This window comes from Chiloscyllium punctatum, chromosome 10, assembly GCF_047496795.1.
Source record: "Chiloscyllium punctatum isolate Juve2018m chromosome 10, sChiPun1.3, whole genome shotgun sequence".
NCBI classification, from domain to species: domain Eukaryota; kingdom Metazoa; phylum Chordata; class Chondrichthyes; order Orectolobiformes; family Hemiscylliidae; genus Chiloscyllium; species Chiloscyllium punctatum.
The window spans coordinates 34,501,282-34,515,346 of record NC_092748.1 but is presented as its reverse complement, the minus strand read 5'-3'; the positions used below and the strand labels follow the sequence as shown (position 1 = coordinate 34,515,346).

The window sequence follows — 14,065 nt, the reverse complement described above, 5'->3', positions numbered from 1 at the left end:
TTTTGCACTAGACTTCACCATACACAATACAAAACAATATCTCCTTGTATCTACTGATACATTAATCAAGAAAAAGGATGGAATACCTCAAGAAAATTACAATCACCACAAGTGGTACAGAGTAAATTATCGAAACTGCTAACAAGTACCCAGGTCTTGATAGACTTTTTCCTAGAATCTTCAAAGAAGTGGCTGCTCATATAGTTGATGCATTGATTTTGATTTACCAAAATTCATTAGATTTAGGGAAGGTCCCATTAGATTAGAAGATGGTCAATGTAAATCCTTTTATTCATTAAGGAGAAAGATAAAAGTTGTGAAGTACAGGCTTGACATTTGTCACAGAGAAAAATAGTAGAAGCTTTTCTAAAGACGTTACAGTAGGGCCCTGAGAACTTAAAGGCAATAAGGCAAAGTCAACACATTTTTGTGAAAGAGAAACCAGGTTTAACCAATCTATTGAGTTCTCAGAAGTAACATGCCATAGATAAGGGGAATGTATAGAGGTGATGTACTTGCATTTCCAGAAAGTACCGATAAAGTGCCACAAAGGCTATTGCAGAAAATAAAACATTATGGTGCAAGGGTAGCATAATTGGCATAGATTGAAGATTGATTGGCTAGCATGAAACAAAGTAGATATATATGGATTTCTTCCAGGTTGGGAAGATGCAAGTAGTACACCAAAGGAATTTGTGCTGAAATCTTTACTGTTAACAATTTGTAGAATTTACTTTGATGAAGAGCCATAAGCTTTGGTTATCAACTTTGAGAGGACACAGATTAGATTCCCTACAGAATGGAAACAAGTCCACAATGACCCTCCAAAGAGTAACCCACCCAGACCTGTTCCCCTACCCTATATTTACCTGACTTGGCAATTTAGCATGACCAATTCATCTGACCTGCACATCATTTGGATTGTGGGAGGAAACCGGAGCACCCGGAGGAAACCCACGCAGGCATGGGGAGAATGTGCAAACTCCACATAGTCACCTGAGGTAGGAATCTAATCCGGGTCCCTGGCACTGTGAGGCAGCAGTGATAACCACTGTGCTACCGTGCCGCCCCTAGATAAGTATTCAGTTGTAAAAAAGGACATTAGGAGGCTACAGAAAGATACAGATTGGTTATTAGTTAAATGAGTCAAAAGGTTTAGCAAATGGGACTATAAAGTGGGAAATGTGAAACTATCCATTTTGACAGAAAGTATAAAGAGGTACACTACCCAAGTGTGTGGAGCTCTAAGATGCAGAGGGATCTGAACGTCATAGTTCATGAATCACAAAAGGGTAGTATGCAGGTACAGCAATTAAGTATGAAAACTAATTGAAAATTATCATTTATTCTGAGGGGAATTAGAATCAAAAATACAAGTACAACCTCTCTGCAAGGCACTTGAGTCATATTTGGCATACAGCACACAGTATTGAGTTCCTTAATTAAAGGAAAGATGTAAATATGTTGGAAGCAATTCAGAGAAGCTTTAGCAGTTTTCCACTTCCAGGAATGAATATCTTGTCAAGAAAAGGTTGGACAGGCTACGTTTTTATCTATTAGCATTTAGGACAATAAGAAGCAACTTGATTGAATCATTTAGATACATTTAAAGGTCTTGATAGGATTGTTGTGGAGAGGATATTTTGACTTATGGGAGAATCTAGAACTAGAGGTCATAGTTTAATCGGAGGCTGCAAAATGAGCAGAGTGAGTGGGAAGGCAGATGTGAAATTACAACCAAATTGGCTATGATCTTATGAAGTGACAAATGGGCCTACTCTTGTTCCTTGCTCGTATGTTTTTGATGTTATGGTCTGAAAGTTACCTTACAGTAAAATAAAAATCAAATTTATTTAAAACATCACAACTAAAAGTCTTGGGACAAGGAACCAGGCATAAATAAACACTGGATTGAAAGTGAAAGAAACTTCACTTTTATTTTAATTTTTCAGGATTTACATCACAGAAAAGAGATTAGCCATTAACATATGAAGATTAGTAAAAAGGTAACACATAATGCAGTGATTCTAAGATTAACTACATTAATCTAGAGTTAAAACTGCATTAAAAAAATCATTAAAACATTTTCCATCTGTGCAATAGATCATATAATTCAAAGAATATTGTGTTTCCAATATCTTACCTAGCAATAACAAGGTATAGTTATTTTATATTATAGCAAGAGGCACATTTTGGCAAACATCATAACACTTGGGAATCTCAAAAATATGAAAAATGCATTAGGCCACGGACAAAAACAATTTGAAAAGGACCACTACACATTCATGCTTTGAAACAGAAGACAGTTGCAAACAGCTACACAAGTTCGACAAGTGGAATTAGAATTCCACATAAAAATGTATTATAAATAATGAACAGACATCTCTCCATTAGCCAAACCACAAGGAAACATACAACACTGCAATTAGCCCATTACATAATTCAAGTAATCATTGCTGGTCTGCAACCCAAACCCATTTCGTCCTTTGCCAATATCCCTCAATACCTTTGATAGCTTTCTGCTAATCAACATCAGATTTAGAGTTAATGGTTGCCTCACTATTAATTGGTGTTTTTGGAAGAAAGCTCTCTATTTCTACCAACTTGTGTATAGAAGCGTTCGCTAATTTCACTCCAAAAAGCTCTGCCTCTAACTGTTAAACAGTGTCCTTAATCCAAGACTCACCAACCAGCAAAAATAGTTTCCATCTGAGATATTAAAGGGTTAATTTGCTCTGCTGACCTGCAGGCTAGAGTGGGATGCCTCTGACTTACAGGTAGATTGTAAGGAATTTACATTCCCACCCCTTGCCATTCAGAGACACTTGCATGGCTATTTCCTATTATTTAGAGTAAAGAAATAGATCATCATCCTATTCAAAACAAACAAGAACATTGCAGTTGGAATTCTGACTACTCCCTGTAGTTAAAAAAAAGATTCACAACACATTTAACTGTTAAAGGATGATTTACATTATATTGTTTCTGGAAACAATGTGGTCACTGCATTGTGCAGCATGTGACTGTGGGGAGTGACTGGGGAGGGGGCGTCTTGTGGGCATTACTTACTATGATGTAAAGATTGTGTATAAAGGAAGGTCTGTCCCTTTGTTCAGGGAGATCCTTTGATACGGCTTCGCAAGCATTGCGAAGTTTGTTAAAGGGTTTCTCTAGAAAGCTTGTATTGTACTGTGCTTAATACATTTTGCTTGTTCACAGAAGTTGGCATCTGCAGTTGCATCAAGTGCGCAAGAATCTCAGGAAAAAAAACCTAACACATCCACCCTGTATGTTCTCCTTAATATAAGGAGTTTGATCCAATTGCTACTCAGGATTCTAAATTTCAAAGACATACTCCCATTTTCTCTCTCAGTAACTCAGCTGTACATCTCCATAGCCTGTGCATCCTTCCTATGACTTGTGCAAAGTTGCTCACTGTGCAGCAGCTGTCCAGAATTTTGAATGTCAACTGTTTCTGGGTTTTCACCACTTAAAGCTCACTATTCTATCTTTTTTAGGCTCAATTTGGAACACCCTACTTTTGTCTGCTCCAAAATCCATTTGCCATATTTTTGCCTTTTTAGTTAATCAATAGCTTTTTGTAATGTTATGTTTGCATCTACATTGCAAACAATGCCATCTATTATTTTGTTATTAGCAAAATGCATATGTATCACATTTTAAAGGCCTTATGAAAAGCAACAAAGATTGAAGCCTGAGAGCTGGCTACCTTATTAAAAGCAGCTGGAAGTGATGAGTGTCATTAAGCATACAGTGCAGAATATAAAAGGCAGCAGCAGAAAACTGGACGCGCTTTCCCAATAATTTAGCATGCTGCACTGAGCCATGGCGCAGAATCTCTGATTTGGTCCTTAGGTTTGAACTAATAACATGTAACCAAATCCTAGAGTCCCATAGACTGTCCAGGAGCTATCACTATCATGGAATCTTACCACAAAGAATCTGTACTTTAGGTGAAAATCCTGAAAGTAGTAAATCAGGATGAAATAAGCTCTTGTAAATTCTGTTCTATTTCTGGATCATTTGAACTTTAATGTTTCTCTCCATGTTTTAAAGCAGTGACTTGGGAGATTGTTCATATTGTATTCAAAGCATTTAATTTTGACTTAAAGGACTTTGGATAATGATGAAGAGCGAGAAACTCACTCGTTTTCCTGCACATACCTAGTGGTTCCTGAACATGTTCATATAAGGTAAAATCAAGTCAATGTCAGCTGCAATGTTCTGACAATCAAGTAGCTTTCAAGCCACCATCTAGCTTAAAGTAAATATATTCATTGTCTTGAAGAAAATTGTATTTCTGAAGCACCATCACCACAAACTTTATCTATTCTTGACTGGATCTAAGATTGTATCTCCACTACTCAGCCCAAAGTTCATTCTAAGAATGGGCAATTTGTGCATGAAGTGGTTCCTCATAGTATTAGACCAGAATCAGCCATTAAACCACTTAAAGTTTTTTTTGTTTCTATTTGTTCACAGGATGTGGATGTCATTGGCTAAGTGAACATTTAGCCTATCCCTAATTATCCTTAAGATAGTTTAAATGAGCTACTTTCTAGAAACGCAGTTGACATTTTTTAGGAGAAGCTCCAATCTGCTGTCATATCAGCATTTAAATAGATTAGATTAGATTACTTACAGTGTGGAAACAGGCCCTTCGGCCCAAACAAGTCCACACAGCCTCGCCGAAGCGCAACCCACCCATACCCCTATATTTTACCCCTTAACTAACACTATGGGCAATTTAATATGGCCAATTCACCTGACCTGCACATCTTTGGACTGTGGGAGGAAACCCACACAGACACGGGGAGAACGTGCAAACTCCACACAGTCAGTCACCTGAGGCGGGAAGTGAACCCGGGTCTCTGGCGCTGTGAGGCAGCAGTGCTAACCACTGTGCCACCGTGCCGCCCATAAATTGGCTCTTGTGGTCTAGTGGTAACACCCCTACCTCCGAACGAGAAGGCCCAGGTTCAAACTGTATAATCTGAATAGTTTGATTACAAAATATCTAGTATTATTCAGACTTTGGTCAACAGTAATTCTCTATGTTAATAAATGGACAATTCATCAATGGTAATGCCATTGATTATCAAGATGAGATAGCTGCATTATATCTCACTGGAGACAAACGATCTCTGGTTCTGGGAGACACAAACGTTGCAACTTATCAGCCCAACCCAAATATTTTTCAGGCATTACTGCAAATGGAAATCAGTTGTTTCCATATGTGAGAGTTGTGAGTGGTGCTGAACACTACAGTCAAACATCCCTGCCACTGACTTTGTGATGATGGGAAGGTCATTACTGAGGCAACTGATGATGGCTGAGCCGAGCACGTTAGCTTGAGGAACTCCTGCAGGGATGTCCTGGGACTGAGATAATTGACATCTAACAGCCATAACCATCTTTCTTTGTGCTAGCTAAGATTCCAAATTGTCTGGTGTTCAAATTTCTTAGTTTTTATTGAATCAGTAAATTTTAATGACACTTTTATAAAAGTGTCTCTATATCTAAACTTAAGACTGCCCAGTCTTTCCTCAAAGTACAATCCTCTGACACCTTAGCTTCATGGCTCTCTGGACTGCTTCCACAACCTGCAAGTTTGGTTTACAAATTCACAAAAGTTAAAACATTCAAAAGGTGCAATCACAGCAAATAATTGTACAATATTAATGTCATACCCAACTACCTATTGGATTAGTAATAATTTGACATTCTATTTGCAGTGTTCTTCTAGTGATTTGGCATAACATTCCAGGCACCTACAGGTCCTTTTGATTTCATCTTTAAGTTTCCTAAACAATGCAAATATTTACTTTACATTAATATTCAATACAGTGTAATTTTACTGTATTTCACCTGTCACTGCTCTGCCAATTTTACAAGTATTATCCAGATTACTTTGAAGTCTTGTGTTGTTTCTCCGAACTCAACTGCCACTCTTTCCCTAAAGCAACTACAATCTTCACATTTATTTGCAGCAGTTTCATGAAACCAAATTGCCAATGTAAATTAGAACCCATTAAAGTTCCACCAAAGTATAGTCAATCCCTTTCATTTATTGTTCATATAGCCCAAATTAAGGTATATTAAAATGCACATGTTGAGGGGTAAATCAACAAGACTATTGCCATTTAGATCAGAATGCGCCAGTAACTTAGTATAAATGCGTGGTTTGGGCCAAGTCAATATAAAATTTAGTATTCTTTTGATCACCTTTACTATGAAACTTCTAATTTCCAAAACCAACCAGTTTATTTATATCCATGTCCTTCATTTGTTGTTCAAAACATAATCATTAACCAAACAAAAATTTGAAGATTACAAATTAAATATGTAATTTCAATCAAGGTGACCAGACTTAACACCAAATATATTCTTACATCTCTTTTCAGATGTACAATATTCAAATATAGCTTAAACAGTTTTAGCCAATATGGTCAAAGTGGACTTAATATTAATGCATTGAAGTATAAAGGTCTAAATAATATGAAGCGATCAATCAAGATTATTGAGGGAGTGTTAGGAGAATACTAAGCAACGCAATGATGGATAAAGTTCCAATCCACTTGTATCCTGAAAGTCTCTCGTTTTTCTGCATCATGTGAAATTAATAGAGACTTAGCAGTTGGTGGGGAAAACTGACATTAATTGCTGATTACACTTAAAGTTAGTTATCTTCTTTCACAGAGCGGTAAAAAAAAACGTACTCTTCAAACAAGTCTGACTTCATTCTCTGAAAAGGATAATAACAGAGATTCAAATGACACACAAAAATAACTCAATTTGTGGACAACAAGGTTTAACAATTCTCAGAATGCTGAAACTTGCAATGCAAACAGCTGTAGGAGTGCTATGTAACAGCCCTTGTGGTGCAGTGGTAGTGTAGGTTCAAGTCCACTGCTCTAGAAGTGTGTAACAACATCTCTGCACAGACTGATTAAAAAAAACATTGTAATAACCAATGCTATACAGCTCTCAAAGTCTTGAAATTGACTAGAATCATTTCCAACCCTCACACCATGTAGCCTCCGCTCCTAGAACTTAGCGATATTCCATCAAACAAAATCTACCATAAATGAACATCTTAAGATTAGGTACATCACTTTGCAGATGCAAAGTAAAGCTTTATCTAAACTTCCCCGTTAATATGGTTTAACTACAAAGAAAACAAAACACTTCAAATATCATCAATGTGCCTCTTAAATTCCAACACAGGACATTGGTTAGGCCACTTTTGGAAAACTGCATTCCAATCTAGTCTCCCTACTATAGGAAAGATGATGTGAAACATGAAAGGATTTAGGAAAGATTTTAAAGAATATTGTCAGGATTGGACAGTTTGGGCTTTAGGCAGAGGCTGAATAGGCTCGGGCTATTTTCCTGGAGGCTATTTTCCTGGAGCATCGGAGGCTGAGGGGTGACTTTATGCAAGTTTGTAAAACCATGAGGGACATGGAGGGTGAATAGCCAAGGTCTTTTTCCCAGATTAGTGGAGTCCAAAACTACAGGACATAAGTATAAGGTGAGAGGGGAAAGATTTAAAAGGGACCAAAGGAGACACTTTTTCATGCAGAGGGTGGTGCGCGCATGGAAAGAGCTGCCAGAGGAAGTGGTGAAAGCTGGTACAATTACAACATTTAAAAGGCATCTGGATGGGTAGGGAGGATTTAGAGGGACATGAACTAAATGCTGGCAAATGGGACTAGATTAATTTAGGATATCTGGTCGGCATGGACGGGTTGGACAAGAGTGTCCGTTTCATGCTGTAGAGTTATCTGCCTCTATGAGTTATCTACATAACCTTGGCAATAAACTGTGTATTTTGACAGCTTTATGCTCCTGATTCATGTCCAACAACGATTGAAACTCAGACTAATGGGAAGACTTACGTTCATCATTCTGGCCAGAAAATGGACAAAAACAGTGTACTAATCTAATGTGACACTTGCTCCTTTTCCAAACTTGCTTCTTACCATGCTCCTGATATTGGTATGGCTTTCATTAATTAAAAATTGCATTTTTTAAGAAAAAAGTAAAACACCAACATGTGATCTACAAAACCAAGATCTACACGATACTGAATCACAAGTTTTTTTTTTAAAACACTGTCTTCCAAATTACTGATTGCTCTGGGAGTGGTCAATTTCTGAGAAATGAAAATGATTCATTTATGCCATTCAAGAAATGGTTCCAGTGACGAGGAGATTCAGTTATATAGTTCAGAACTGCTTTCTCGGGATAAAAGGAGGGTGAGGGGCGATTTGATAGAGATATTCAAAACCATGAGGGATCTGAACACAGTAGACCCAGTAAAACTGGTCCCACCAGAAGGGAATTGTTGCCATTTACACACTTTTAAATCCATCTTTTGTTTACTTGTCCTATTATCACATTTTTCCATGCAGCTTGTCAGTTTCTCACATCTGCCTTCAAGAACCCTTCTCTCTTCCATACTTGCTTAAATATTGTAACATCTTTGATTTCTTACAACTTCGACAAAATTTATTAACATGAAATGTTAACTCCGATTCTTGTTCCACAGGTGCTGCATAACATTGTTATTTCCAAAATCTACTGTATTAATTCAGATTTTCAAAACCCATAGCATTTTGCTCTAATATTGATTCAATAAGGCCAGTTATCTTTGAAGATACAACAGAATATTAGTAAGAATTGGTATTCTGGTAGGATGAGATCAAATGTGTGTAAAGACATTTTCATGTAACTTCATCTTATGAACTTGTAGTTCTGTTACATAGTAACCATGATAGAGATATCAATATTTCATTCCAATCCATGCTACCAGCTGAAGGATTATGTAAAAACTGCACAAAAATTAAATAAGGCTATGATCCTGATAGAAGTTTGGTTCTGCATATTTCAGTTCTAATTTTAATATTAGGGAAGAGGTGTTGGAAATTCTGGAAAGGGTGAAAATAGATAAGTCCCCTGGGCATGATGGCATTTATCCCAGGATTCTCTGGGAAGCAAGGGAAGAGATTGCAGAGCCATTGGCCTTGATTTTTATGTCCTCGTTGTCTACAGGAATAGTGCCAGAAGACTGGAGGATAGCAAATGTGGTTCCCTTGTTCAAGAAGGGGAGTAGGGATAACCCTACTAACTATAGACCGGTGAGTCTCACTTCTGTTGTGGGCAAAGTCTTAGAGAGAATTGTAAGGGATAGGATTTATGAACATCTGGATAGGAATAATGTGATCAGGGATAGTCAGCATGGTTTTGTGAAGGGCAGGTCGTGCCTCACAAACCTTATTGAATTCTTCGAGAAGGGGACTAAGGAGGTGGACGAGGGTAAAGCGGTAGATGTGGTGTATATGGATTTTAGTAAGGCCTTTGATAAGGTGCCCATGGTAGGCTACTGCAAAAAAAAAATGGAGGTATGGCATTGAGGGTGAGTTGGAGGTTGGATTAGGAATTGGCTGGCTGGAAGAAGACAGAGGGTAGTAGTTGATGGTAAAGGTTCATCTTGGAGTGCAGTTACTAGCGGTGTTCCGCAAGGATCTGTTTCGGGGCCATTGCTGTTTGTCATTTTTATAAATGACCTGGAGGAGGGGCTAGAAGGTTGGGTGAGCAAGTTTGCGGATGCTATGAAAGTCGGTGGAGTTGTTGACACTGAGGAAGTTTGTGTCAGGTTACAGCAGGATATAGATAAGCTGCAGAGCTGGGCAGAAAGGTGGCAAATGGAGCTCAATGTAGCTAAGTGTGAGGTGATTCACTTTGGTAAGAGTAACAAAAAGATGAGGTACTGGGCTAATGGTCGGATACTTGGTAGTGTGGATGAGCAGAGGGATCTTTGTGTCCATGTACACAGATCTTTGAAAGTTGCCACCCAGGTAAATAGTGCAGTGAAGAAGGCATATGGCGTACTGGCTTTTATTGGTAGAGGAATTGAGTTCCGGAGTCCCGAGGTCATGTTGCAGTTGTATAAGACTCTGGTGCGGCCGCATCTGGAGTACTGTGTGCAGTTTTGGTCGCCATACTATAGGAAGGATGTGGAGGCACTGGAACGGGTGCAGAGGAGGTTTACCAGGATGTTGCCTGGTATGGTAGGAAGATCGTATGAGGAAAGGCTGAGGCACTTGGGGCTGTTTTCATTGGAGAAAAGAAGGTTTAGGGGTGACTTGATAGAGGTGTACAAGATGATTAGGGGTTTAGATAGGGTTGACCACGAGAACCTTTTTCCACGTATGGAGGCAGCTATTACGAGGGGGCATAGCTTTAAATTAAGGGGTGTTAGGTATAGGACAGATGTTAGGGGTAGATTCTTTACTCAGCGAGTCGTGAGTTCATGGAATGCCCTGCCAGTAGCAGTGGTGGACTCTCCCTCTTTATGGGCATTTAAACGGGCATTGGATAGGCATATGGAGGATAGTGGACTAGTGTAGGTTAGGTGGGCTTGGATCGGCACAACATCGAGGGCCAAAGGGCCTGTACTGCGCTGTATTCTTCTATGTTCTATTATTAATTAAGTCATACTCCATTGGGCAGAAAACATTTTTCTTTGACATATTTATATTTGAATGCCTTAATAAAAGTAACTGCATATAAATATTATTCAGCTATTTCCTCACCTGCATCCTTTGATGTTGTAGACCCTAATAAAACCATTACTCTGACCATGACTGTTCACCCAGTAGGGCTCACATCTCAGATCACTTAAATAAGGGATGCAAAGTATGTCAGGTAGCCATTGTCAGACAAGGCTGGACTACTTAAAACACCATCAGGTCTTTCTTGCATCTGTTAAAATTGTAAGGCAAAGATGATCCTCACTTCTGTTCTCGACACAAGACGATATCTTAAATCCCTCTGCCCTGTCTCCTACATCCTCACTCCATCAATGAGGGTAAGGAGCTCAGTAACTTTGCCTTAAAGATCGAGACAATGCTGAATCCCTCCCTTTTACTAGCACATTAATGCTCCCCACTGCCGTAACTGAAATTTTAATCTCTCTCTAGTCTCTCCATTCAGTCTCATGTCCTCTGTGCTCATCTTTTCCATGTTGAGCCAACCTCTGGCTCCATAAAGGCTGATTACAGAATTCCCTTTCTAATACCTATGTTAGTCAATACTGTAAATGGTGCTCTCACTTTATGTGTACATCCTTGTTCCTTTAAATTTACCAGTCTAAAATTTTATTCAAAAAACTATTCTTTGATCTCATCATCCATACAAAACTAACATATCATCTGAAACTGCACTTTCCCCTCCAAAATCTTTGAACATGTTGGTACCTCCAAAATTGTTTTCTATCTTCATTGCAATCAGGTTTCTGTCCATACCATGGTACCAAAACAAAGTCACAACTAATATCCTGTGAGCATGACAAAGGTTAAGAGGAATGAGGAGCAAAAGTTTTCTTGTCTGCAGCTTTTGACATTAGGTGGCCACAGCACCCGCTCTTACGTAGTTGTATTCTTATCTAACTGTAACTAATCATGAGCAGTGACTAGTCTCCCTACTCTCATGTCCCACAAAGGATCTATCCTAACCTATTTCTTATCAACATACTGCCTTTCCATGACATCAATATGGGTTTTCAATATTTGCATTTTTGTGGTTTTCTAAAGTTAATTTGAATCACTTTTTGTCATATATGATTTTCACAACCAAGGAGTTATTTTCAATAAATCAGAAATGCAAAACTAATTCATTGTTTTTGGAATACATTTCTTTATTATCCAAGATGGAGTGATTAATGCTGAAAATAGCATCCAGTCTCAGCATCATGCACTCTCTGGTCAGGTAGAATGCAGTCAGATTCACATACAAATAATTTCAAATGCATGACAAATACCCACTGGCCAATCTGGTGCCAAATTTAGGATAGATTTTATGCTTCAAGCCCGTGCCTACTGAGAGTAAGACTGATCCTGCCAAAGGTCATTCCACAAGCCCTTTACTGACAATAGATGAAATAAATCATCCCATTGACTTAGATGACTCAAAAGTCAGTTGAAAAATCATTTCTATCATTTTTTTAAACCAAGGCATGAAGAGCAACAGTCACAGCTTTATGTAAATAGACAGCAGAGGGAAAATACTTTTAAAAGATCAACAATTATAAAGCAGATGTCATGATAGTTTATGATTACCTTATCAACATGTAAAGTTATGCATACAATCCCCTACATTGAATAGTACAGATCAGTCATGTCACTGGAGGTGCTATCAAAAAGAGGCAAAAGAGAAGGGTAGGAAATATTATTTGACGGGACAACTTGTCCTACTTCAAATATATCTGCATTAGTGTCAAAATCCAGACTAAATTTCGAGGTCAGCCTCAGTGCAATTATTCAAAAATAATAACAGCCAGTTCCAGATTAATTTCCTTCGTGTTCAGGTGAGTTAAAGCTACCTGAGAAAGCTGTACACTCAATCCAACAGCTATAATAAACCTCTCAATAATGTTCCTTGTTGTAATCCCTCACAGATATCACACAAAGACAAAAAAATCCTTTCAGATCTTTAAAGGCAGATATCTATGTGAAATTTTCTCACTATGACTAACTAGACAATAAATCATAATTAAGGGGACGAGTTTCACATATCGTATTTTTTTAAAATCAACAAATCACGTCTAACTCATCTAGGTACAAACACAAGATGCTCTACAACGAACGACAAATATTCAACATGAACGCTTCTGGCTTTTAACCCATTGAAGTTCAATCGCACATCGGTACAGGTGCATGTAATAAGGCCATGTCTTACATTACCATCTCAAAAATAAAGACAATCATTCCTCCCATCTGTCTTACTTGGATCTTTGCGAAGCATTTTGTCGGAGGACACCGGTAAACTCTGCGAGCGCTTCACTCTTATGTCTGAGCCAACACCCATTCCATCAAAAACAAGCCCAGTCAAGTACAGGGATGGTGGGGAAACTCAACGCAGTCACTCGGGCTGAAACAAAGCCTCTACTGCACCCAGCACCACCCAGCCGGCCTCAAACCCTCTCCCCCACCCCCCCCAGCACCACCCAGCCGGCCTCAAACCCTCTCCCCCAGCACCACCCAGCCGGCCTCAAACCCTCTCCCCCACCCCCCCCTCCCCAGCACCACCCAGCCGGGCCTCAACCCCCCCCCACCTAACCCCCTACAAAGCAGCTACGCACCAAAATACACAAGCCGCCGGCCCGAGCAGCCTTTATATACCGCCCCGGCCACAACAGAATCTCCCCGATCACTGGGGGTGGGTTTAAAATCACTAACCCTGAGCTGCATGCCCCCTCCCCTCCCCTCCCCTCTTCTCCATCCCCGGGGGTGGGCGGCCAGGGAAATGTTTACTCCGGGCCCCGATTGGGAAATCTCCCACATCCAGCTGACAACCCGCGATCCGACAGGAAAGGGAGGCCGCACGGGGAGGGGCGGCCTTCTCTCTCTCCCTCTCGCCCCCATCTGGTCCGGTCCGGTCCAGGCCCCCGCCCCGCTCTCCCCTTTGGGCCTACGCCCCCTCCCATTCTCTCCGGGACCGGGCTAGGTTCCCCTCCCTCTCCCCGGACGGTGCGGAGCCAAGACTGAGCTCACTCACTCACTCTCCCCCTCCTCCCCAGGCCGGACCTTGATCCCCGGTGTGAAGTGTTCCCCCGGGCCGGGCCGGACCCCGCTCTTACCTGCTCCGTCGCCCCCTGGGGCCGCTCGACTCCTCACAGCCGCCGCACTCAGTTCGACAGCCGCCGCGGTGCCGGCAGTGTGTCCATCCGCCGCAAACAGTGCCCCTATTGTCCCGCGCGCTGTCTGCACCGCAACTGAGGGAAGCTCCAGACTGCGCAGTGTCTGCATCTGACCACAAAACCCGCTGCAATCACTTTCACAGCCTCCACACTGAGACCAAATGCGATGGAATTCCCCGCCCTTTCCTTCCATCAATCAATGACTGTAACTCACTCCCAAGTCTGTCCAAGCCACATGTCAAGAATGTGATGGAATGCTTCCCCCCCGCTTTCCTGGATGAAGCTCAGCACCATCCAGGACTAAATAACCCTACTTGGTTGGCCACCATCTCTCTCTTC

The 14,065-nt window shown here is 40.4% G+C and overlaps 1 protein-coding gene across 5 annotated transcripts in view; it reads right to left on the bottom strand.

Moving 5' to 3' along the window:
• Positions 1 to 13,845, bottom strand: part of rab5b (RAB5B, member RAS oncogene family) — a 50,788-nt gene extending 36,943 nt beyond the window's left edge. For 4 of the 5 annotated variants that reach the window (XM_072578886.1, XM_072578882.1, XM_072578885.1 and 1 more), the window contains exon 1: positions 13,667 to 13,845. The gene's annotated coding sequence lies outside the window, so the exon portion shown is untranslated. Of the gene's footprint in view, positions 1 to 12,812; positions 12,932 to 13,666 lie in introns of those variants that run through there. The other variant, XM_072578887.1, reaches the window with a different exon arrangement.
• Between the last annotated feature and the right edge of the window lie 220 nt (positions 13,846 to 14,065).